The sequence below is a fragment of the Kogia breviceps genome, chromosome 10 (assembly GCF_026419965.1).
Source record: "Kogia breviceps isolate mKogBre1 chromosome 10, mKogBre1 haplotype 1, whole genome shotgun sequence".
Taxonomy (NCBI): Eukaryota; Metazoa; Chordata; class Mammalia; order Artiodactyla; family Physeteridae; genus Kogia; species Kogia breviceps.
In genome coordinates this window covers 29,146,029-29,168,964 of record NC_081319.1, presented here as the reverse complement: position 1 = coordinate 29,168,964, position 22,936 = coordinate 29,146,029, and the positions used below count along the sequence as shown (strand labels likewise).

Sequence of the window (22,936 nt, the reverse complement as noted above, 5' to 3'; positions counted from 1 at the left end):
TTAGGAAATAACAGACATCAGTGTAGTAAAACATTTGAAAGTGGATAGGAGCAGTAGGGTTGTTTGTTGGTTTGTTTGTTTTGATAAAGTTAATTCATATATCAAACCCCACAAAATGGAGGCTGCCCCAGTGGCCCAGCCCATGTCATAAATCTAAAGCTAGGTCAGCCCACACTTACAGGAAACACCTGTTAAGGGAACCTAACACACACTGTTAGACCTGAACGGTCTCCGAGGGATCCCAGCTCGCCCAAGAACCGCCAAGAGTCGAGAGTCGCTGCAACACGCAAGAGGTTTATTAGGAGCCGGTGCACCGGGGTTCCTTGGTCCTCACGCAGGAGGCCGAAGAGGAACCCCGCCCAAGCGGAATCACATACATTTTATAGCTTTCATTTTTCATTATGCAAAGTGTGGATATATCAAGGGTTTTTTTCTGATTGGTTTGTTTGTTCCGGACCGGAGTGGGGACTTGGCTCTAGTTCCTTGATTGGTTGGCTGTCGGATGCCTACTTTACATTTTCGTGTTTTTGCGGTGGGGGGTTGAGTCACATGAGTTATGGTTGGCTGGGGCGACCTTTAAACTCTTTGGCTTAATCATTCTTATCCCCCGCCATACTTGTTTGCTCGCGGTTAGGGCATGTCTCAGACATGTCCTGTTTTCCAGGCCTTTGTTGTTTGCTCGTAATGGTTTCTGCCCAGGGGGGACATTCCAGTATCTTATTGCCAGCCGAAAAAAGCTCAAAGCTCAAAAGTATCGATAGGGAAGTAGGGGTGTAAGTATAGTTAAGGCCCTACAACACCAAATCACAATCCTGCAACTCAGCTTTAGAGAGCTCACCTTACCCTAGAAAACAGGACCTGCTCTCCTTACGAGGAAATTCCTGACCTTCTACCCCATCATGCCATTTCCGCGTCACTGTTCCCAATCATCTGTAAAACTCGCCCTTGCCCAAAACCCCTCAGGAAGGGTGCTCCACTGCTCTGCACTGTAATCCCCCAATCCATGAATTGTTTCCCCTTGAATAAAGGACATCAAACTCATTACTAAATCATTTTAGTTTTGTCATTTGTTTATAAATATGGTCTGGATTAGATGATATAGCTCTCCTTCACAGTTTCTAAGAAATACAAGTAAAGGATTTCAGCAATTTTGAAACTTTGCTCTCTTGCCAAACTAGGTTTCCTTGACAGGAAATGCTGAGACTAAATCATGTGCATCTGCTCTTTATAAAGGCTAGAAACACATTTATTGAACCTACTAGATGAAGGCACTGTACTGGGCACTATTAATGGTAGAAATAATTGAAAAATCCTTCATGATCCAGCCTTGACTTACCTTCCTAGTTTTATCTCTTGCTACTTCTCCTTCAAAACCAAGACCACAGCCATTTTGTTCTGCAATTCACAGAACATTTTGTTCTGCTTGCCCTCTTTATTTATAATCATGTTTCTTTCTGCACTGAAAGCTCTCCCTCATTCACCCAGCTGCACTGCGCCTCCCCACCTGCACCTGGCCAATGCCTACATTCCTCCTGTCTCGGTTCGGATGTCACTTCCTCAGAACGCTGTCCAGAATTCCGAGGTGAGTCAGGTACCCCTACTCTGGGCTCTCAATGGGTTTATCTCAACCTAGTCTAGGTAGCATTCAATGGTAATTAGATGGTGGGAAGCTTTTTGATAGCAGGGACTAAGTCTTTGTCATTCTTGCATTCCCAGGCCCTAGCACCCCATGAGACACAAACAAAATGGCCACTAAATCTCTGATGAATAAGTAAAGATATGCCAATACTTGATGGCAAACTTCAAGGAACTTTCAGCGTAATTAATAAAGATACAATGTTTTGAAATACAACACAACACAAGGCATATAAAACAAGTGCCTCTTGTGTAACAAAGTAGGTATTCAGAGGAAGCAAAGATTATTTTTGGCTGGGGTGATGGGCTCAACAGCAGTAAGAACAATTCCATGTTTATAACACAAGCACTGTTAGTTGTTTTCATCAATATCCCTGTAACATGATACTATTATCCCCATTAGCAAATGAGGAACCCAAGGTTCAGAGAGGTTAAATGATTTTTCAAAGTTGCAAAGCTAGTGACCAGCAAAGCTGGGATTTGAATTCTGAACACAAGATTTCAAAACACTGAGAATGAATCGGAAGGTGAGTAGCCCATGGAAAAGGGAAAACATAGATAAAGGCACTTTGGAGCCATGCGTATCCTGGGGACTAAAAAGAAAGATCAAGCTGATGCTATGTAGGAATACCGAGGACACCAACACTAGAAAGTGAGTAACTAGATTGTCAGGGACCCTGCATGCCAGGCTAAGGAACTTGCATCAGTTTATGGCCAGCAAGGAACCACTGGTAGCTTTAGAGTAGAGGAAACATGATTGGAGATGAGTCTTCGAAAGATTTATCAAGCAGTGGGACACAGGCTGGACTGGGAGACAAAAGGGGGGTTTGCAGAGAAGGAAGAAACTCAGAACCTAGTGCAACTCTTTCAAGGCACTGATCTCTGGGAATGGAGTAGAAGGGATGGATGCAGGCCATACTGTGAGAGAAGAAACAAACAGCCATTGAGAGTTGAGTTACTGTGGGTCTGAAAGAGAAAGAAACTAAAAGAGACTTAAGAGTATTAAGCCAAAGTGACAGGGACACTAATGAGGAAGTCAGCCAAAAGAAGAAGTCTCATAGAAGGTACTGGTTTGAGGAGAAACTTTAACATGCTGAAAAAAGACACTGCAGGGAAAACCTTCAGGAAACAGTTGGAAATGTGGGACCAGAGAATGGCCACCGTAAGAAATGCAACTTGGGGGCCATTTGCCTTGAGGTGCAAATGGAAGCCATAGAAAATGTGCCTATGTCTTCAAGGGCTGAGGAATAGAAAAAGGGGGTTGGAAAGTGTGCAACAAATCTTAGTTAACACTCACATTTAGATGGCAGGAATATGAAGATTAACAAGTAAAAGATGTTACAGAATAAGATCTAAATGCCCACTATGAACCAGGCACTACGCCAGAAACTTTTATATGTTATTCGATGAGGTCTGTACTATCTGTATCTTATAAACACTCAGGCTGAGGAGTGATGTATCTTGCCCAAGGCCATACAACTGGTTAGTGACACAGGTGGGTTCAGAACTATGTTAATGTGACTTGGGGAGCATCTCACTCATGTCATGCTGCCTCCCTGAACAGGGCCGTGGTATGGAGGCCATTGGAGGGGAAGAATTTTCAGGAGTGGACAGGATGAACTCAGGCAAGGGCAATGAGGACTGAGAAGAGGCCTCTGAGTTTAGAGACCCACCTCTCAGTGAGAGCTGTGATATGAGACCTCAAACTGAACCTCCATATTACATGCTGCCTTGACACCTGGGGAAAATCAGGATGGCCTCCGATGGCCCAACCACAAGTTCCTCTTCCCATTCTGCTCCTGGGCATTAAAGTCCCCTAGCCAAGCAGCTCTCCTTATCAGGCGGACCAGGCACAGTTCCTGTTAACCCTGAATAGCGGGGTTCAGTTTCCTGTCAGCCTCTGGAATGATTCAAATAAGCCAATTACATCTTCTTGCAGGAACCAAGGGTCACCCACCCCCTTGATCCTGCCTCTCACAGCCTCTGGTTTTTCACTCTGTTCCCAAGTGCAACCATCTTGGGGCTCTGTGTGGTGTGCAGCACCCTCTTGCCCTAGGCTGTGAGCATATGTGACTGATAAACTGCTGTCAATCTCCCCTGTCCAGTGTTGGAGGTTGTGTGTTTGGCCATCCCCATATCCCTAGGGTGGAAACCTTTTCCTCACCAACCGGGTAAACAGAGGGTGACTAAAATAACAGAGGACTCCAGAGTGTTCCCTGGGGACATTACATGGGTAAAATGCTTCACTTTAACAAGTATTAGCTTTACTACAAATGAAGAAATCTGAGAAATGAATGAATTTTCTAGTTTTAGACAAGAGGAAATGGAGGGACCGACGGGTTAGACGGCTACCCGGAGTTACACAGTAGAAAACTCTTTCCTTTTAATGCTGTATTCTTCTCCAATATTTTCTTGACAAGCTCCTGTCCAGATGCTGCATAAGAATCACATGTACCCAGAATTTACAGAAAGCTGTTATAAGCAATAAGAGAAAGGCAAAAAAGCCTAACAGAAAAACAGGAAAACGATATGAATGGCTAACTCCCAAAAGTAGAAATAGAAATGGACAATAATGGGGAAATGTTCAACCTCATTATTAATCAAAGAAATTCAAACAAAAATCACAGTGAACCATTTCTTTGTATCTTTCAGGTTGACAAAGATTAAGAAGATTTACACTATCCAGCATTAGTGATGTTAAAAGGAATTGAAGACTCTCATATGCAGATGGGATGAGTAGAAATTAGTACCTTTTTGAAAGACAGAGGAGCAACTCCTATAAAATTTTTAATTATATTTTCATACAATTTAATTTCTAGGATTATATCTCAAAGAAACAACTTGTCAAGTCCATGAAGATGTATGTATGAGGATGTTTGTTCTATTGTTCTTTGCAATATTGAAAACCCAGAAACAATTTTAATGTCCATCAATAGGGCATTGGCTAAATAAATGTGCTTTACCTATAAAATGGATTACTATGCAGTCTTTTAAAACGATGATGTAGATGCATATTTATCAACATAGAGGGATGATATTAGGTTAAAAAAAAACTAGCTTACAAAACTGCGTGTGGAATATTATACATGTAAGATTTTGTATATTTCTATATACATGCATAGTGGGACATTTGGCATGAAATTTACACAATTTAAATATCAAATATATACAACTATCTAATTTTCAGGTGAGTCTTACTCTCTTCTTTAGTTTATCCCAAAGGCACATATCAATAATTGAGGTGCGGGGGAAGAAACTTTCTCATTTTGGGGGAAAAAAATACTTTGAGCAATGAATATTTCCCTTCAAAAAGAAAATGTATACTTCAGGAAGAAATTACACAAATCCTACAGTATGTTTTGATTTTGTATTTATATTTGTTTTCCAATAGATAAATGTGAAATCCTGGAAAGAAGGGACTCAACCATGCACTGGCTTTCTCATAGGAAGTACATATACTAAACCGAGGCTTTTTTGCCCCTAGCGGGAGGCTGTGGATAAAAAGTGAAAACCAGAAGGAACCTGGGTTCAGTAGGTGCGGGTCAGCCCCCCTCTGATTGAAAGGGACACCTGAGCGGTTACCAGTGCGATTCCCATTCCGAGTTCTCAGCAGCAGCTAATGTTTTGCCTTTGACCTTGCAAACTATTCACACCTAAGCTTTGATAAGTCCCACTCTTGGAGCTTTCACCTCTTGACAGCAAATGATGGTGTTTCAAAATCCCATTTGTGCTTGTTCGCTGTTAGAAAGTTTTGTGTAAGGCACAGGTGACCTACACAATGTATTTCTCAAAATTTAACTCTCTGAGAAATCAGTTACTGATTTAGCTGCCAATTCTATCACCCAGAAGAGGGCAAAAGCTGACAAAACAGAGCCCACAGAGAGTTTAATTCAGAAAGACAGACACTTAATTTAGTTATTCTGAAAAATAAGAAACCCTATGTCACTTTAGAAATTTCAAAATAGAGATCTCTGTGTATCCCATTACGCATCTGTCATGCTCCCAATGATATTACTTGTGACAGCTCTAAAAGAAGCAATATACATTGGCCTCCTAGGTCTTCAAGAATGCACAACTTAATCCATCTGGAAATAGTTGTGTTGTTGACCCTAGGGTTCTTTATATTAGAACAAAGTCAGACACGAACTCTGAGGCAGTTCTGGAATATTATATGAGGGTGAATTACGGGCAGTCACACAACTTAGCATTGTCCTTTAAAGCGTTTTTATGAGGCAGAGCCAAAGGCTGGCAAACCTCTCCTTCACCACAGAGGAAATATAGGCTAAAAAGAAAAATAAGAAGTTTATGAACTATTATGAAAATAAAGCTGCAGAGTTAGGGAGTTATGGATTAAGTTCTGATCCATTAATTCTTTTATTCCCTGATTTAGAGGTGGCTGTAAACGTGCGGCCCTCTGGTGGGAGACAGAAACACTCCCGTGCACGGGGACCGGAAAGGAAAGGCTGGCACGGTAGGGGGTGGACCCACTTGTTCGGATGATAATTTACACGGGAATCTGGAATTCAATAATCTCACATGCCCCAGATAAGGGAAAGATCTACTCCCCAATTTCATTTGGGAGTTCTATTACATTAAGCAGTATTCTGTTTGGCCAGACATGCCACTCTTCTCCTGAAGGAAATTAATTTCTTCACTCTTCCAGCTAATATAATCCCAATTCAGCGCTTAAAGTTTTCTCAGGGCGCTACTAGATGAAATAAAGTCTAAAGCACCTCTTGTGGGACCTCACAAGGCACAGATGGAAACAATAGAGGAAAAACAAGTTTAAGAGGGGAAGGTGGGGCTGGGCAGGGGGTGAGGAAATTCGATGTTAACCTTCCCCTCAAAAGCCACATATGTGATTTGTTAAGTGTTCTATAATCTTAACTCTTGGCTGAGTAGAGCTCTTTTATGATTTCCATAGGAAATTTATTTTTAAGCAAGTACGGCCTCTGAACAGGATTAAATAAAAGATTACAAGAAAAAGAAACACAGTGGTTTCTGGTTGTTTAAAAGGCAACTCAACAAGCCTTCACTGGCAAAAGGAAAAGGTCAGGATCAATAAAAGGGCCTTTCCTTTAGAAAGAGATCTGTTTTCAATTTAACACAAATAAACCCTTATGGTGGGCCTTCTGAAGACCAAGGAAACATCAAACTGTATAAGGGATCTGGCCTTGCCAGGAAAATAAAATTTCTCCATTTGAAATTCTCCAACAACGTCAAAACAAAACAGAACAAACCTAACCCCCACCCTATGCCCTTCCTCAGCCCTCTGCCTGACAGCCAAAGGCTGATTACCCTGAAAAATGGAAACAAGTCCTCAAATATAAACATGTTACTACTCATAGGTACAATTTTATACTAAAAGTGGCTTTTTAGAGACATCATCTTAAGTGAGATGTTACAGGGGAATCCCACACATTAGGAGAGTCTGGCTTGGAAAATACTGCAGGATACTGAGGAGCATCTTGGATGACAAAACATCCACTCTTAAAGGTACCTTGGTCAAACCACCGTATCTTGTTCTTCTAATAGACCCAGTAGCCTTTGTGAAGTATTGGCTCAGCTACTGTGAAGAGGCACTTTTACTATCTTTTTGAGAGTTGGCAATGAATGACATTTTTTCTCAGCCTCATTTTCCTTCACAAATCTGAATGCTTCCTGCAGTGGTACTGTTGTTCTGAACATCAATCCCTTCTACACACACATACACACATCACATATACCACACACATATGCACACACACCATACACACATACACATACCATGCACACATACACGAGCATCATACACCATACACCAACACCACACACATGCCCCCCCCACACACAATTCTAACTGATGAATTCATAAACCTGACAGTTGCCCATTGCTGCAACCTCAGTTCTGTCCAATTCCTAGCTCTTACTACTATACCTTTTCCCCCTGTCCCTTTCTCTCAAGAAAGCATATTAGAATGCAAGGGAGTCAGAATCTTAACAATAAATCTGCTCTCAATTGTAAGAAAAAAGGAAGTCATTTTCATCCTTAAGCAATTTAAATATTATTAGAGAAACCACCACTACCCACCAGTGAAATTCAGCATCAAAGTTAGTCTCCTGCCTGGAATGACCTCCCCCCACCCTCCCCCCCACACTCTTCTTCAACCATATAAATCCTACCAGTATCTCAAGGTCCATCTACTTGATAAATGAAAATCCTTCAAACTCCCCTCGCTAGACTCTACCAGAGCTTACAAACGCAAGCTTCCAAGAGCCAGGAGGGGTAATTTGTTTGCTGCAAGCCAATTTCCAGACATATGCATTCACTGCTGAGCAGCGGAGGCATGGCAACCAGAGAGCACATACCCCGCCTGAAGGGGCAGAAGCCAGTCACCCCACCCATTGCTGCCATATGGGAATGCGGGCCCATGGTCACCAGATCTTCCAATGTTTTAAGAGAAGCCAAAAATCTGCATTTTATGTGAAATATCCCAATTGTAAATGTTGGCTCAACGAAGAAAGTTAAGAGGACAACAACTGTGTGATCCGCACTGGACCTGTGAAACCACTAATTTGCAACCTCTGGTCTCTATCAAACATATGCAGCTTAACAATGAATGACACATGTATAAAGAGGTGTGCAGTACGTGTGTCTTAGATCACCAGTTAGAAAGACATAGACAAACTTATGTAACATGTAACTTGAAAATAAAGCAGGGCTTTATCTAGTTGTCTTCAACTTTAGCTTAAGTTTCAAATAATGTAAGAAGGGCCTGAGATATTTATATTTAAAAAAAGAAGGACATTGGTCAAAAAAGTTCAGGAACACTGAGCCTGATGGTAAGGCACTGGAGGGCAGGGACTATACCCTGACCTCTTTCATTCAGCATGGTATCAAGAGTGCTAACTATATAGGTTTTAAAGGAACTGATCTGAATATCTTAAGGAACCAGATTCCAGACAACCATTTCATGCATTAGAAATTTAATTTTGCAAGATTGCCTATATAGTACCAATATATTCCCCAACTGTCAGCAAAGGATCCTGTTCTTCAGTCAGATCTTACCTGCACCTAAATATTTTTACTTTATAATCTTAATAGTTCTAAATTCATCTAACAGGGTAAAGAAAAATGCCTGGCACAAAAAATGCATTCACAGCATATTAGTTAAACTTAAGTAAAAAGAAATAAACAAAAGATGGAACTTCCATGCCTCTTGTCTCTCTGCAGAGTACAGTGCCCTGTGGCTTGGGCTTCTTTTATCAAAAGCACATAAACGTATTTGGTTTTCCTTGTGTAATGGGGTGAGTATTGTACAAGGTTTCAATGCCTTTTTTTTCCAACTCAAATTGTCCCTTAGAGGCTCAGTACTAACAAAGTGCTTCGCTGCATGAAAGTGCTGTCTGCATTTGTCTGGCAAATATGATGCTAGCTGGAAAGGCTGATGGGTCTGTAACTGTCACGGGCACAAATGAGCTCCAGGCTGCTTCCACCAGAAAGCAAATTCAACTTCATAAAGAAAAGTGTGGACAAGAAAGCCTTCTAGCCAGATTCCTAGTAACCAGAATATGGACATGAGATCCAAAGACTAATAAAACATGGACTGGGGAGAAGGTATTGATGAAGCAGCAGCCTAAGGAGAGAAGAGGGAGGATTTGTGCCTGTTTTTATAGAAGGGAAAGTAGTGATGGGCCCAGAGAAAAGACAAACATTTCTCCTATCACCTGTAGTTCTAGAACAACTCTAGGAATTAGACCACATTACCCTTGCGTCTACAGATAATGGAAACAGGCTCAGAAAGGCTGGGTAACTTGTTCACAGTCTTTCCCAGCCAGTTAGTGGCCTAACTGGAGTTCGGCCAGGTCTTTTTGGCTCTAAAGCTCAAGCCTAGGGACTTCCCTCGTGGCACAGCGGTTAAAACTCCACGCTCCCAGTGCAGGGGGCTGGGGTTCGAGCCCTGGTCAGTGAACTAGATCCCACATGCATGCCACAGCTAAGAGTTTACACGCCACAGCTAAGGTGCTGGCAAGCTGCAACTAAAGAGCCGGCGAGCCGCAACTAAGGAGCCCACCTGCCACAACTAAGACCCGGTGCAAGCAAATAAATAAATATAAAATAAAATAAAGCTCAAGCCTAGTCACCATATAACACCAGCTTCCAACAAGTCACGAAGATAGTCAACAACACTCAATTAGTTATGCTGTGAAACCACAGATTGGGGATAGGGTATTGTTCCTTTTTTTAGCTTAATTTTGTTAAAGACATAATAGACCAACCATAAAAAACAATCTGCCAAGCTATAGAAGATCAGCCCTGCTGCTAGTAAATGTGTTTTATTCAAACATATATCAAGCGCTTAATATATTTAAGATTCCCCAGATACTAGAGAGAGAGAAATTCAAATACACTCAAGATAAGCTCAAAGGTAACCTTTCTCAAAAAACTGCATAAATGGAAAGATATTTTCATTGAATGGAATGTTTGTTCACTCAATTGCCAAATATTTATTGACAAACTACCTGGGTCAGAAACTGTCCTAGGTTCTGAGGATGACAGAGTGACAGAGAAGACAGAGAGGGCCCACGCCTGGAAGAAACTTGCTTTGCTTTAGAATCAGACTAAACAAAGCAAAGGAGACAGACAGGAAGGAGCCATTTATGGTTTGCAATAAACGGTGTGAAGCAAATACTAGGGTGCTCTGACATAAAATAGAGGACATCCTTTAGACAGGGAGGACAGGGAGGGCCTCCCTGAGGTGATGCTGTTCAAATGATAAGTTCTGAATCAGGAGAGGAAGTCAACGGGTTGAGGAAAGAAAGGGTGTTCCAACCAGAGGGTTAGGAGTATACACAGAGCCAGTGAGGACGATGAGCTTAGTTTATTCTGGGAATCAAAAGCAGACCACTGCAAGCAGGTGCAGTAAGCCAGGGTGGGCTGGGTACTGTTGAGCAGAGGGGGAGAGGTGGGTGGCAGCCAGGCAGACCATCATGGGTCTCATACATCACTGGAGTGAGCCTGGATTTTATTCTAAGCTCAGCGGAAAGCTGTTGAATGATTTGGTCTTAAACTAGGGCCCACTGTGAACAGATGGATGGTTTTATTTTAGCTGATATGTGAAGTGTGCGTGAGAAGGGGACTAGTGTGGAAGTGGGAGACGAGGCTATAGCTGGAAAGATAGCACTTGGATGTTCTGCTGGATGCTTGCCATTCGCCCTCCAGATCTTCCCTTCACCCCTTCCTATCCTGTTGTCTACCTCAGAGGCTGGCTTATATGGATTGCAGCCAAGGGTTCCCTTGCCTGCTGACTTCCAGTTGTGTTCAGCCAGTGGGAAGCCCCAGCCAGAGATTAGAGGAAGGGAGGAGAGAGAAGCTGGGAGATTTACTCCCTCAGCTACCCACCAGCCCAGCCCCCAGGGTTTATCATGGGCTGGTTGTCTCCCTCAACCAAGGCTGCTGGTCCTATCAGGTGGTCTCTATCCAGTGGCCTCTCCTACAGCTCTCCCTCAGGGATCCAGTGCCCTTCCCTCCCCATGTACCTTCCCTCTCTTTTTGCCTTCAGTCCTTGAGTAGAACCAGAAAAGGCTGCTACTAGCCTCCAGGCACTGCACTTAGGGCCTTGTGATTTGAAACTGATACCTTTATTAAACTCTAGTCAAATTACCCAATTTGCATATGCCATCTGTTTCCTGCTGGGTTCCTTACTGATACAGGGAAAGACAAGTTTTGATTTAGAAAAATTCAGTTACTGTGATCCTTGACTAACATCTTCTTCTGCTGATGCCTTGTGTCTGTGCTGTTAAGGGTCACAAACCCAAGAACGTCAGCAAGAAATCATACACCTCTTTACTTCCTTAGGAAAACCAGTAACATAAATTGACCAAAGTGATAAAATGCCAAAATCATGGATGTGAGAGTTCAGAGAACAAAATAGAATTTATGGGCACCAATACTTGACTTCAGGCCAGTTACCAGGAGCTCTTGCTTAAATATTTAAATTTATATTTCTCATTCAATTTTTCATTTATTTAATTAATGTTTATTGAGTGCATAGTACTTGGGAGACACTATTTTAGAGACTAGGGTTAAAGCAAAGACCAAATCAAAATACTTGCTCTCTCTGAGCTTACACTCTAGAGGAGAGTCAGGGAATAAACAAATCAACAACCTCTTTACATGCTCATTAAAAAAAAGTTAAGGAGGACAGAGTGGGAGATTCATATATGAGAGAGACTATTTCCTTTCTTGAAAGGTGATATTTGAGCAGAGAACTAAAGGAAGAGATGAAACAAGCAGTGCTGATATCCAGGGGAAGCATGACCCAGGAGAGGAAGTACCAGAGGCTGAGGCAGGAATTGAACAACAGTGAAAGGCCAGTGTGGCTAGAGCAGAGGAGGTGAGGACAGCTGGTAGCCTCTCCAGTCAGGGAGATAGGCAGGACAAGCGCACTAGCTTCATCTAGAATTTTTGGCTTCTATTTTAGTAAAAGAAGCCATTAGGATTCTGAGCAGAGGAGTAGCAGGAAATGACTTAGTTTTAAAAGGATCATTCTAGCTGCTGTGTTACAAATAAGGTGGCAAGGATAGAAAGAAGGAACACACTACGACTAAAGTCTAGGACAGAGATGCTGTTGACTTGAACCAGGGTGGAAGCATTTATGTTTGATAAGCCTTTCAGATATCCAAGTGGGGATGTGTAGGCATTGGATATACCAACAATCAAAGTCTGGAGTTGAGAGAAGGGGTCTGAGTTTGGCTTGAGATAGGGATTTGTACATTACACGCCATGAGCCTGAATGAGACCATCTAGGGAGTGAAGAGAGGGAGAAGAGACCAGTTCTAAGGATGGAACGTGAGGCATTATAGGTGGACAGGTCAAAGGAGGAGGAGGAGCCTGTAAAAGAAGCTGAAAAGGAGTGGCCAGTAAGGTAGAAGGAAAAACCAGGAGAGGCGGTATCCCCAAAGCCAGCTGAAACAAAGTGTTTCGAGAAAAAAGAAGTGATCAAATGGTCATGTGTTGCTGATGGATCAAGTGAGAACAGAACTGCGTGCAAAGCAATGGATTTGGCAAAGAAGGGGCTTGCAGTGACTCAGACAATGTTCTGATAAGTAGTGGAGTTGAAAGTCTGATGAAGAGAACATGTGTAGACATTCTTCTGATATTCTTTGATGTCAATGAGGAGCAGAGAAATGTGTGATAGCCAGAAGGGGTTAAGCAGGTTTTCTTTTCTTTTTTTCCTTTCTTATTAAATGTGAAGATATTACATCATTTTTTAACACTGCAGGGAATTATCTAATAGAGAGAAGAACCGGGATGATACAAGAGAGAGCAGATACTTGCAGGAACAAGAGGGGATGGGGTCCAGGGCACGACAAAGGCCGTGGGTGGGAAAAGGACAATTCAGCCTCTGTAACAGAACACGTGGTCAGTTGCAGATAGGCTGGCGGCAGCGGGGGAGGTTTCTTCCTGTCTGAGCTTTTCTCAGTAAAACAGCAAGTAAGGTCGTCCACATAACATGAGAAGCAAGGAGGAGCCACGGGAGGTCTCAGGAGACAAGAGAGCGTGAAATAGTCATCCAGGGCATGTGGGTGGAGTAGGGACAGCAGTAGGATGGTCCTGGCCAGGGTGCTGGTCTCTAAACTGCTTTTGATATGAATCCATAAATTCTGTGAATATTAATGAAAGACATTACTATTAATCTAAGGTAGAGGAAAAAAAGCAAGATACTCATGTGAAGAAAATACAGAAGATACGGTCATCTGAAGCTACAAGCAGAGCATTCCAAATGACGCATTTGGTGGTGTTCTCCTAAAGTGACCATGGGAGGTTCTCATTTGACCTGGGTAAAGAGAATGGGTAGTCCAGTCACTGTGACTGAAAGTGAGATGAACTAAAGGGATTCCCACTTTCCCCAACAGGTGAGCGATTCAACATTCAAATATATGGAAATGAGCTTTCTTTGTAGGTTCTCTCTCATTTAGCCTTTCAGGTTATGAGAATTTGAAAATTAAATCTGAAACTCTACTTTGAAAAACTTGCTTATAAATTATTATCCCTGGTATGTAAAAGCCCAGCTCTTAGATAGAACAAAAAACAAACAAACAAAAAGACTAATGACCCCTGACATTAGAATTTAAAATGTCCTGCATGCAAATCCAGTTTCCCTCCACTCTTTTGTAATGCAATAACCAGCGAGAATTAGAATTGCAAAAATGCCAAAAGAGCTACATGAAAATTACACAACAAAGTAGTTTCACAGTGATATTGAAAAGGAATATGAAATGAATACAAGATAATATCGAGAGACAGAATCTGGAGTTATGTATATGTAAGTGAGTGTGTGTATGTGCACACGTGTGTATGAAAAAGCAAGATAAAAAAAATATTTATTTCTTTGCTTTGTTCTCTCTGACCAAAGTTTAAGATAAAAACACTACTTGGGTCATAATGTGACACATGGTTCCTATTTTAGTTCTAAATGATTTTTCATTAAATGGTTTTTGAAATATTTATTTATAAATAAATATAAAGGAGACCTTTGAAATACCTGATTTAAAACAATAACAAAATCAAGGCAATTATCAACATAAACTTTCCAATAGTCTCCGATACTATTTTCTTCCAATTTTTATTTTCTATCTTCCTAGTCTCCACAGAAGACCAATATACAGATGTTTTTCTCTGGGCTTCAGTAAAACACTTGAACTGTGACAATGAAAGTGAGGTAAACCGTTTTGTGCCCGATAGCAGAAACATATTACATAATGCAAACAAGTTTTGAAAAATCATTTGGATCATATGATACATCAGCTGCACAGACATTTACATGTCTCCCCACTGCCTTAATTCCTCATCTTTTTTTTCCTTTTTGTGTCCCTCCCACCCACATAATGAAAGAAGGAGTAGTTTATCTGCTTGGGCCATGAGGAGATAAAAAAGAAAGCCCACGACTAACAAATTTCTCCCTATTTTTCTTCTGGCTTCCATTAATCTAAGGTAATTTTGTTTAGATCCTGGGCTCAAATATCCAAAGACAACTCCGTGATTAATTCAAAGGGCAGTGCAACCAAGGATAGACACTTCCAGGTATGTACAGTGAACAATTTGGTGTAGCACAAAGAGTAATGATGTGGCATCAAAACACCCTGTGTCGGTGACACCACCACACTCCTATAGAGGATCTACTCTCCCTTTTTCTGCTATTAATAGAACACTGATTTTTTTTTTTTCTTTTGGAGTGACATATGTAAAAATACTCATCTCCCAGAATTCCTTGCATCTAGGAATCATCAAAAATATATTAATTGACCAATAAGCTCAATAAGAGGTGGCAAGGTGGGGCCTCCAGGAAAGTCTGCCGGAAAGGGAAGACTCAGATGACATAAACAGTTTGTTAGCTTTTGCCTTTTGCCTGTTGCCCTCCCCTTTCCGCCTGCCTCTGATGGCCAAAGATGGAGCAGCCAGTTTGTAACCATGAGGCCAAACGTCCCCTGGCAAGACACAGCCAGGCAGGAAGACAGTACGTTCTGATGACTCTGAATTTACTTAAGTATCCCGGAAAAAGTAAACCCCTCTTTAATCAAGCCATTTATGAGAGTTAAATTTATCTGTTAATTTGGCTTGGTCATGGTTCCCAGATATTTGGTCAAACATGTCTGGATGTTGCTGTGAAGGTATTTTTTAGATGAGATTAAGCTTTAAATCAGTAGACTTTGAATAAATCACATTCCCCTTTGTAATGTGAATGGGCCTCCAACAAGTTGACTATGTTAAGAAAAAACTGATCTCCCCAGAAGAAGAGGAAATTCTGCCAGCAGATGGCCTTCATACATGAGCTCCAACATCAAATCTTCCATGGGTCTCCAGCTTGCCAGCCTCCCTTGCAGATTTTGGACTTGCCAGCCTCTATAACCATGTGAGCCAATTCCTTAAAATAAATCAATTTCTCCTCTCCTCTCCTCTCTCTATCTTTCTACACACACACACACACACACACACACACACACAAAATATATACGAGATATATAAATGAAAGAGAGAGAGAGAGAGAGATCTCCCTTATTGGTTCTCTTTCTCTGGAGAATCCAGACCACTATACTGGTATAACTGGTGTCTGTTCATTGCAGCTAAATGCAATCCTCTCTGGCACATCTGAGATCTACCACTTCATGAGCTGTGTAACTGTGTACATTCCTTTGTGACCCTCAGCCTCTGGATCTGTAGAATGAGAATATGAGTGATACTGACTCCACAGACTGGTTATAACAGCTGCATGAGACAGCATCTGTAAAACTGCCATGTAAGTTGTAAAGCCCAACGGAAATGTTAGGAAGCATCATCATGACAGGCTCACTGTGTCAATTCATGACCATAATTATTCTTCATTCATGGCTGCATTACTTTACAATAATAATTACCTTTGAATCTGACCATTAAAAAGTCATTATATTCTACGTCAATTATGTCTTAACAAAGCTGGGAAGAAAAGCCATTATAGATCATTTGGAATTTCAGAAAAGCACAAGGAAGAAAACATTCAACCATACCCCCCCACTCACACACATAGCTACTGTTACCTACTAATAACTATCATTTATTGAGCTGTTATTATGTTCCAGGAAGTGTGTGAAGCACTTTAATGCATTATCCCTACCCTATGGAGGTAGGTACTATTTTGGTGTCCATTTTGTAAATGACGAAACTAAGGATTAGATTGATTAAAAAAAAAAAAAATTGGCCCAGGATACACAGCTAGTAAGTGGCAAAACCAGGATTCAAACTCAGGTCTGAATGATGCCAAAGCCCATGCACTTCACCACCATGTCACACAGCAGATGATGGGCTACGTTCTTTGATAATGTATTTGCTAATACAAAATTGGAATGTGATCAGGTAACCCTTACGTAAGTAAAAACAGTATCAGCACATTGCCCAGCACATAAAGAAATAAAGATTCTTGTATTACAGGGCTGCTAGCTCTCTTACCCAGGATTGCATTTGAATTTGAAATGAAGTGGAAGACCGTTCCATATTAGCTACTCCTTCTAACATTGCCTTTTACCTCAGATAAACATAGCCTTCTGTCAGGTACCCTGAAGTTTATCTGTAGAAGTCTGGGTTTACCCCTTTCAAACTTCCCAAACATCCACAATCTCAGTTTATTTGCGCTATAGCGCTCTGAATCAAGAAGGGCAAGTATTATTAACTCCACTTTCCAGTTGAAAGAACTGACTCCTGAGGGGTTAAGTTAAGTTGCCCAAGGTCACACAGCAAATTAGTGGCACAAGCAGGATTGGAAGCCTATCTCCTGACATCCAGCCCAGTGCACCTTCCATTCTGCCGTGCTCTCCCTCCACCTGTCACTCCCACCATCCCCGAGGGACTCAGAGTCGATAGGGCACGCTATCAATTCCTCAGGGCAAAACTGTCCTCTCTGGGTAAGAAACTGTGTGTGTGCACACACTAGATATCTACACGGTAATTGCATCTGCCAAAATGGTTTTGCAACAGTCCAGTCAAAGATGTATAAAACTCCCAGGCTGCCTTTCAGAAGCAGATCCAGAGGGCCAATTTCATCATGAAACAGGATTTCCTCAGTTGTGAGTAGATGGGTGGTTGGGTCAGTGGACAGACTGCATTAACAATGGCACAGTGGACCGCAGGGTAAAAGCTCTTCTAACTTTCATTGCTATTAAGTTGTGACAATGCAAACCCAGACTGGGAAAGAGGCATGCCCAAGAGTGCCCGAGAATGTTATTTCCAAGTTCTTTGGAAATAAAAAATGCATATTTTGACTCATTCTATAAGATATTTATAAAAAGTAAACAGCAAGGGAGTATTGATTACAAAGAAAATCCTAGCGTGAGACTAAGGTCATACTCAGTCATACTTGAAACTGAAGAAAGTACAAATGGAAGGAAAGTACCACATTGTCAAGTCAGCATCAAAGCCAGGATTCTCAGATGGAAACATCTGCCTTTCATAAGCTAGGCAAGCAGTCAGATATTTGCCTCAACAGCACTGGCCTCAGCAAAGCAGAAGTTAACTTCCCTTCTCTCAGCGGGTCAGATGAGTGGACATCATAAGGCAAAAAGAGGAAATGCAAGATTTAAACCTCAAAGATAAAAGACTGGCACTGGGGATAGAAGTTCCTAGGAAATTGAAACAAGAAGGTTCTAAACATGCTGTCAAAACCAGGGCCAGCAACCTCCCATTAAGTGAGAAGCGGCTCTAAAAGCTGTACCGCCTAGAATGGCGTTACCTTGAAAATCATCAGAAAACCTCAAGTGTCTTTTTTTTCTGCTACATCAGCGAAAGGAAGTTCAGAAAGTTTAGACGCCAGGAGAGTGGTCACCTTCTCAAAAGGGAATTTGCTGCAGACTCATGGATGTTCCAAATGTGGACCAAGTTTCTTTTCAAACAAGAATTATTATCTGTGCTTAAAACAGTAAGATTTCATCTAATGATTTGAAGCTCACTAGTTTTGCCTAAGGAATGAGGATAGTGGAAAAGTTGAGGGAAAAGCCAGAAAAAAAAAGAAAGAAAGAAAAATAGAGAGAGAATCAAATATGCTTTCACTAAAAGTTCTGGGATTCATGTGATCCAGTCATAGTACCACGTTACAGAGACAGAAACACAATCCAGGATCCAGAAAGTTCTTCATGTTTTTGCGTAGACACATGGCAAAATGTAAAAGGGAGGAGCCCATTTTTTATAAAGCATTTAAAGCACATAAAACACTTTAAAATTATTCTCTTGAATTGCTGCCTTTCCCAAGTTTCTTCACATGTTTGGCAGGGGCTCACAAGAGAGCTCTTTCCTGGCCCTTACCCAAATACTCTCACCTAAGCTGGGCAGCCTGTCCTGCTCCCTCTCTTCACCTCTCAACTCCTTATTATGTAGTTCAACACAACCTCTCAATTTCTTTAGTTTTCTTCCACTTTTCTGTCGTTTTGAGAGGACCTGGAAGTTTACCAAGGGAGCACAAATTCTTCCTGTGTAGAAGTTAGGGAAACGGTGAAGATCATGAATATCCATACACTAATAACTTTACCCTGTAACACATTATTACATTTTGTCCCTTGGAATTCCATTGTCTCAAACAAACTCAAAAGCTAGCACTTAACAGAGGAGCCATTTCAAACGGTAGACCAGGAATTCAAGACTCCAGGAGATGCAAGAGATTCAAGTCGGACTCCAGAGATATGGTCTTCCTACAACATAAAGACAGCAACAGGAACTAGGGTTGAAAAGAGATCTTTTTCCCTACATCATTTTGATCAAGTCAATAAATGTCACTATATGCCAGGCACTGAGCTAGGTAATAGGAATACAGAGATGAATAATTCACAATCCTTGTCCTCAAAGAGGTCACAGTCTAATGCAGTATTTCTCAAACTGTATTCCTTAGAACATGTGACTCTTGTAAAAGGGTTCCAGGGCCCAAATACTTCAGGAAATGTGCACTACTCAATGTCGTTTTGGATATTTTTCATACCCATCCCAATCCTAAATTTAAAAAACTTTGTTTCTTTACTCCAACACTTCCCAAACTTAATTCACCACTGAGCCACCTGCTTTTGCAAAACACACACCTTGAGATGAGCTTGCAAATGTTAGCAAAGATTTTACCTTGGGCTTAAACAGACAAATAATTGTTATTTTTTAACATAAAATAATGATTATGGAAGCATTTTCATATAAAGTAAACTGCATTTTAACCAAAAATGCAAGTGAATCTAAATGTTGTCTAAACTGAGAGTGTCTCTGTCTGTTCACTGCAATGAGAAAGTGAGAAATGAAAAAAAAAAAAAACCAGGCTGTGTGCTGGAATCTATTTTGCTGGTGCAGGTGGTGGGAAAGGTGTCTTGCTTTCATGAATATTAGGAAAAATTGTGGTAAAATCAAATCCTTGGTATCTAATGGGGTTACAGTCAGGAAAACTTTCTGGCATCCAGTGAATGGATGGTGGCAGTTCCCTCATCAGTCAGTTCCATAGCATGGTTCTATAGCCAGCTGCAGTGTCAATGGACATTTTATCCCCAGGCCAGGTCTGCAGTATAGTTTTGGGCATTGTTCCCAGAAGTTTACCTTCAAGCCTGATTCTCTGGGATTCCCAATGATTCTCTGAAATGTCTCATACACTTTAATAAAATCATTTTCTATTTAAACTAGCCAGAGCAGATTCTAGTGTTTGCAACTAATACCCCTGACCATATTTCCCTTCTCCTACTTCCAGCAGCCAGGCAAATAATTGTTATAGCCATTCACAACCTAACATTTCCCTTTCAGGAAACTATAATCTGGCAATATTTTTCTGTGGACTCTCCACTGCTCTCCTTTACCTCCAAGCCCTAAGTAGTGAATGAGACTGACTCCTAGTTCTGGAATCCCACCTGCATTCCTTTTCCAATTCAATCTTCTTTCCTGGCCTATTTATTGTATGAAATATACTTTGGCAACATCTTTGGCGAAGTCAAAGCCTAGCTCTTCATTTCTCTTTTGAGTTGTAAGTACATCCCTGGACACACCAGTGCTTTGAACCCAATATTTACCTCTCTATCCCATTCTTCAAAAATCATTTCATCTGCTTTTTAGGGTTATACTTTGCACAGCTCTTCCAAAGTGTTAAGAAATCTGTCAGAGTAATTTCAAAATAGGAGCTGAGTAGTCTGGGTGTTAGAGCACATGAGAATGCCAGGAACTGTCCCATTTCCCAGTTTGGTGAGTGACTGAGTAACTCAGGCAAAGTGTAGGGGCCTCCATGGCACCTCCCACTAAGAGGAGGGTCTCAGAGCCTTCTCAGGCTTCCAGTTTAGGACCACAGGGTCAAACTAGGCCACTGAACAAGGTTGTTTAAAAAGTGCTAAAGGAAAGTATTTAAATAGTCATGAGAGGGAAAAAGCACATTTCTTGATGCAGTGATTAAAAAAAAGATTTAGATCCAGAATGTGAATTCCCATAGAACCCTACTTAGCCCCCTTATCTATGTCAAAGCAAACTTAGTTTCACATAGCAGGTGCTTCTCATTTATCTTAATGCTAAGGATTTATTTCTTATGCAAAACTGTTCGTTTTTACCAGCCTGGAACTTTAAAAAAAATCACATTCTCTTCTTCAAGAATTTTCATTAAGCCAAGGTGTCATCAAGCCTAAAATCTGCAGACACAATTTTGGCACTTTTCTGTAGGAAAATTAGAGGAGTGCCCAATCCAGGCATCAGCGGATTAGTGCAGGCACTGATGACAGATTCTTAACAGTGTTGGGAAGAGAAAAAAAAAACAGGTGGAACGGAATGATTTACAAAGATTTCTGTTCTAACCCAAAGTTGAACCAATAAGTTTGTCTAGACTGTCCCATGACTATCTGTGGCCCAGAAGCTGCATTCTTCAGGGATAAAAAGTTACAGTTGAAACTCAGAATGATTTTATCCCCATGATATGTACATAGGACATGGGTTAGTAATTTAGTACCCAGAAGCATGCAGATTATCACTGAGATAAAAATTAAACATACAGATGACAGACTATGTGTCTTGTTCACAACTCTTGTTTGTTTGTTTGGGTACCATATATTCATAAACTCACTAACTAGAGTAGGTAAATCACTAATCAGAACAAAACTATCAGGTTACCTATGGAGTGTCATAGGAAAGTAATGAGAGAATTTCAAGGGAAAATCATCAAACTTTAATCAAATATTTCAGGGAAAAAGATAGACATTAACAGTTCTGATCTGCTCAGCAACAGATCAAAGAAATGCCAAGAGTCCAAACCCAACAATTAACCCAAGATCAAAACCCAGAATATCTATTTATTAGTGCACTCTCTAGGTCTGCGTCCAATTAAGCCTAAACATCTCCTTAGATTTAATCCCCCTGATCATATGGGTGTCTAATACCTGTCAATGCAATTTCCTTGATCACTAATGAAACACTCTTTGCTTATTCCATTAGTCTTTATAAAAACACTATATTAAATCGTTCTCCCTAGCATTTCCCCCAGCTACCATTTGTGTGCCATAGCATTTATGTTTTTCCTGAGTCTTAGCCTTTAGATGTCAGTGGCCATTTGGTACTTTTTTTTTTCTCATAAATTAAACCATTCTAACATCTTGCAAATGACCAGGCGACTGCTTTAAGACTTCTGCTGTAACTTTAGCTTCCTACTGAGCTCTCTAATTAAGCTGCAGTATCATTGCTCCTCTAGTTTACAAGATAATCATCTAATTCCCTTTTGTTAAACTATTTGGCCTTTGGCCTTATGGTTTATTCACTTGGGAACTAGATTACAGCTTCCCAGATGGGTTATAGTGGAATTACTGTGACTTGTTACAAGTTTAATTAATGCCAAACAATGCCAGCCCAACTTCTGGCTTAATACCATCTCCTTTCATATAGTTGCACCCTCATTTTGCCTTCAATAACCTTCTTGATTAGTGTTTTTCCAAGTGTTTCTACACTCAGTCCTCCCGTTGAAGTAAAATATTCCTACAAGAATGTGGCTGCTCAATTTTAAGACTTCAAAATTTTCAGTCTGGGTTTGCAGTGGCATGTTTGTTGGACGAGCTGAAGGAAAGTATGAAAGTGGTAAAATTATCTTCAAGATGACATCATAATTGATAGAACAAAGTAGATTTTATAAAACTCTTTCACATACTTTATTTTATTTGATCCTTAGGAGGACACAGTGAGCCAGGCAGAGTAGAGATTACTATGCCCATTTTATTGATCACTGGTTTCCAAACTGTGTGTCAATGTATACCGAATCCATGACATTGTTTCAACCAGAACAGCTCCTTTTATATCATTTTACTTTTTTAAAACAATCTAAATAAGACCATCATTTCAACAAACAGTACACTGGTTTTTAAATAAGGAAAGTTTTAAAGCCTCTGTTACAGAAGAAGGAACCGAAGCTCAGCAAAGGAGTTTACCAAAGCCAAATAGAGAATAATTGAAAATAAAGGGACAACACCCAGGTTTGCTGCCTCCAAGGACGGACATTTGTTTCCGATACACTTATATTTCCCAAGAAGAAGAATGCCAAAAGAATAGAGAAAGCATTTGTGAGCCCATTCGCATCAGTTTAATATATTTTTTAAAATAGTCTTGCAGTTGATTGCCAAGCTTAGGCTTTAGACAAGCTAGAGAGCTCTCAGTGATTCATTACGTTATTCCTTTACCAGTAAGCTTGCCCTTTTCCAACCACGATGCTACACTGGGCACCCAAAGGCACACAGAAGAACTGGAAGACCGTTTCTGCACCAGTCACAAAGCACACCAGTGTGAGAATTAAGGGATTAAGACCCAGAAAAAAATCAC

General features: G+C 40.9%; 1 protein-coding gene across 17 annotated transcripts in view; it reads right to left on the bottom strand.

The window, feature by feature from the left end:
- Window positions 1-22,936, bottom strand: part of FHIT (fragile histidine triad diadenosine triphosphatase) — a 1,470,752-nt gene that overhangs the window by 976,401 nt on the left and 471,415 nt on the right. The gene's annotated exons all lie outside the window — the stretch shown is intronic.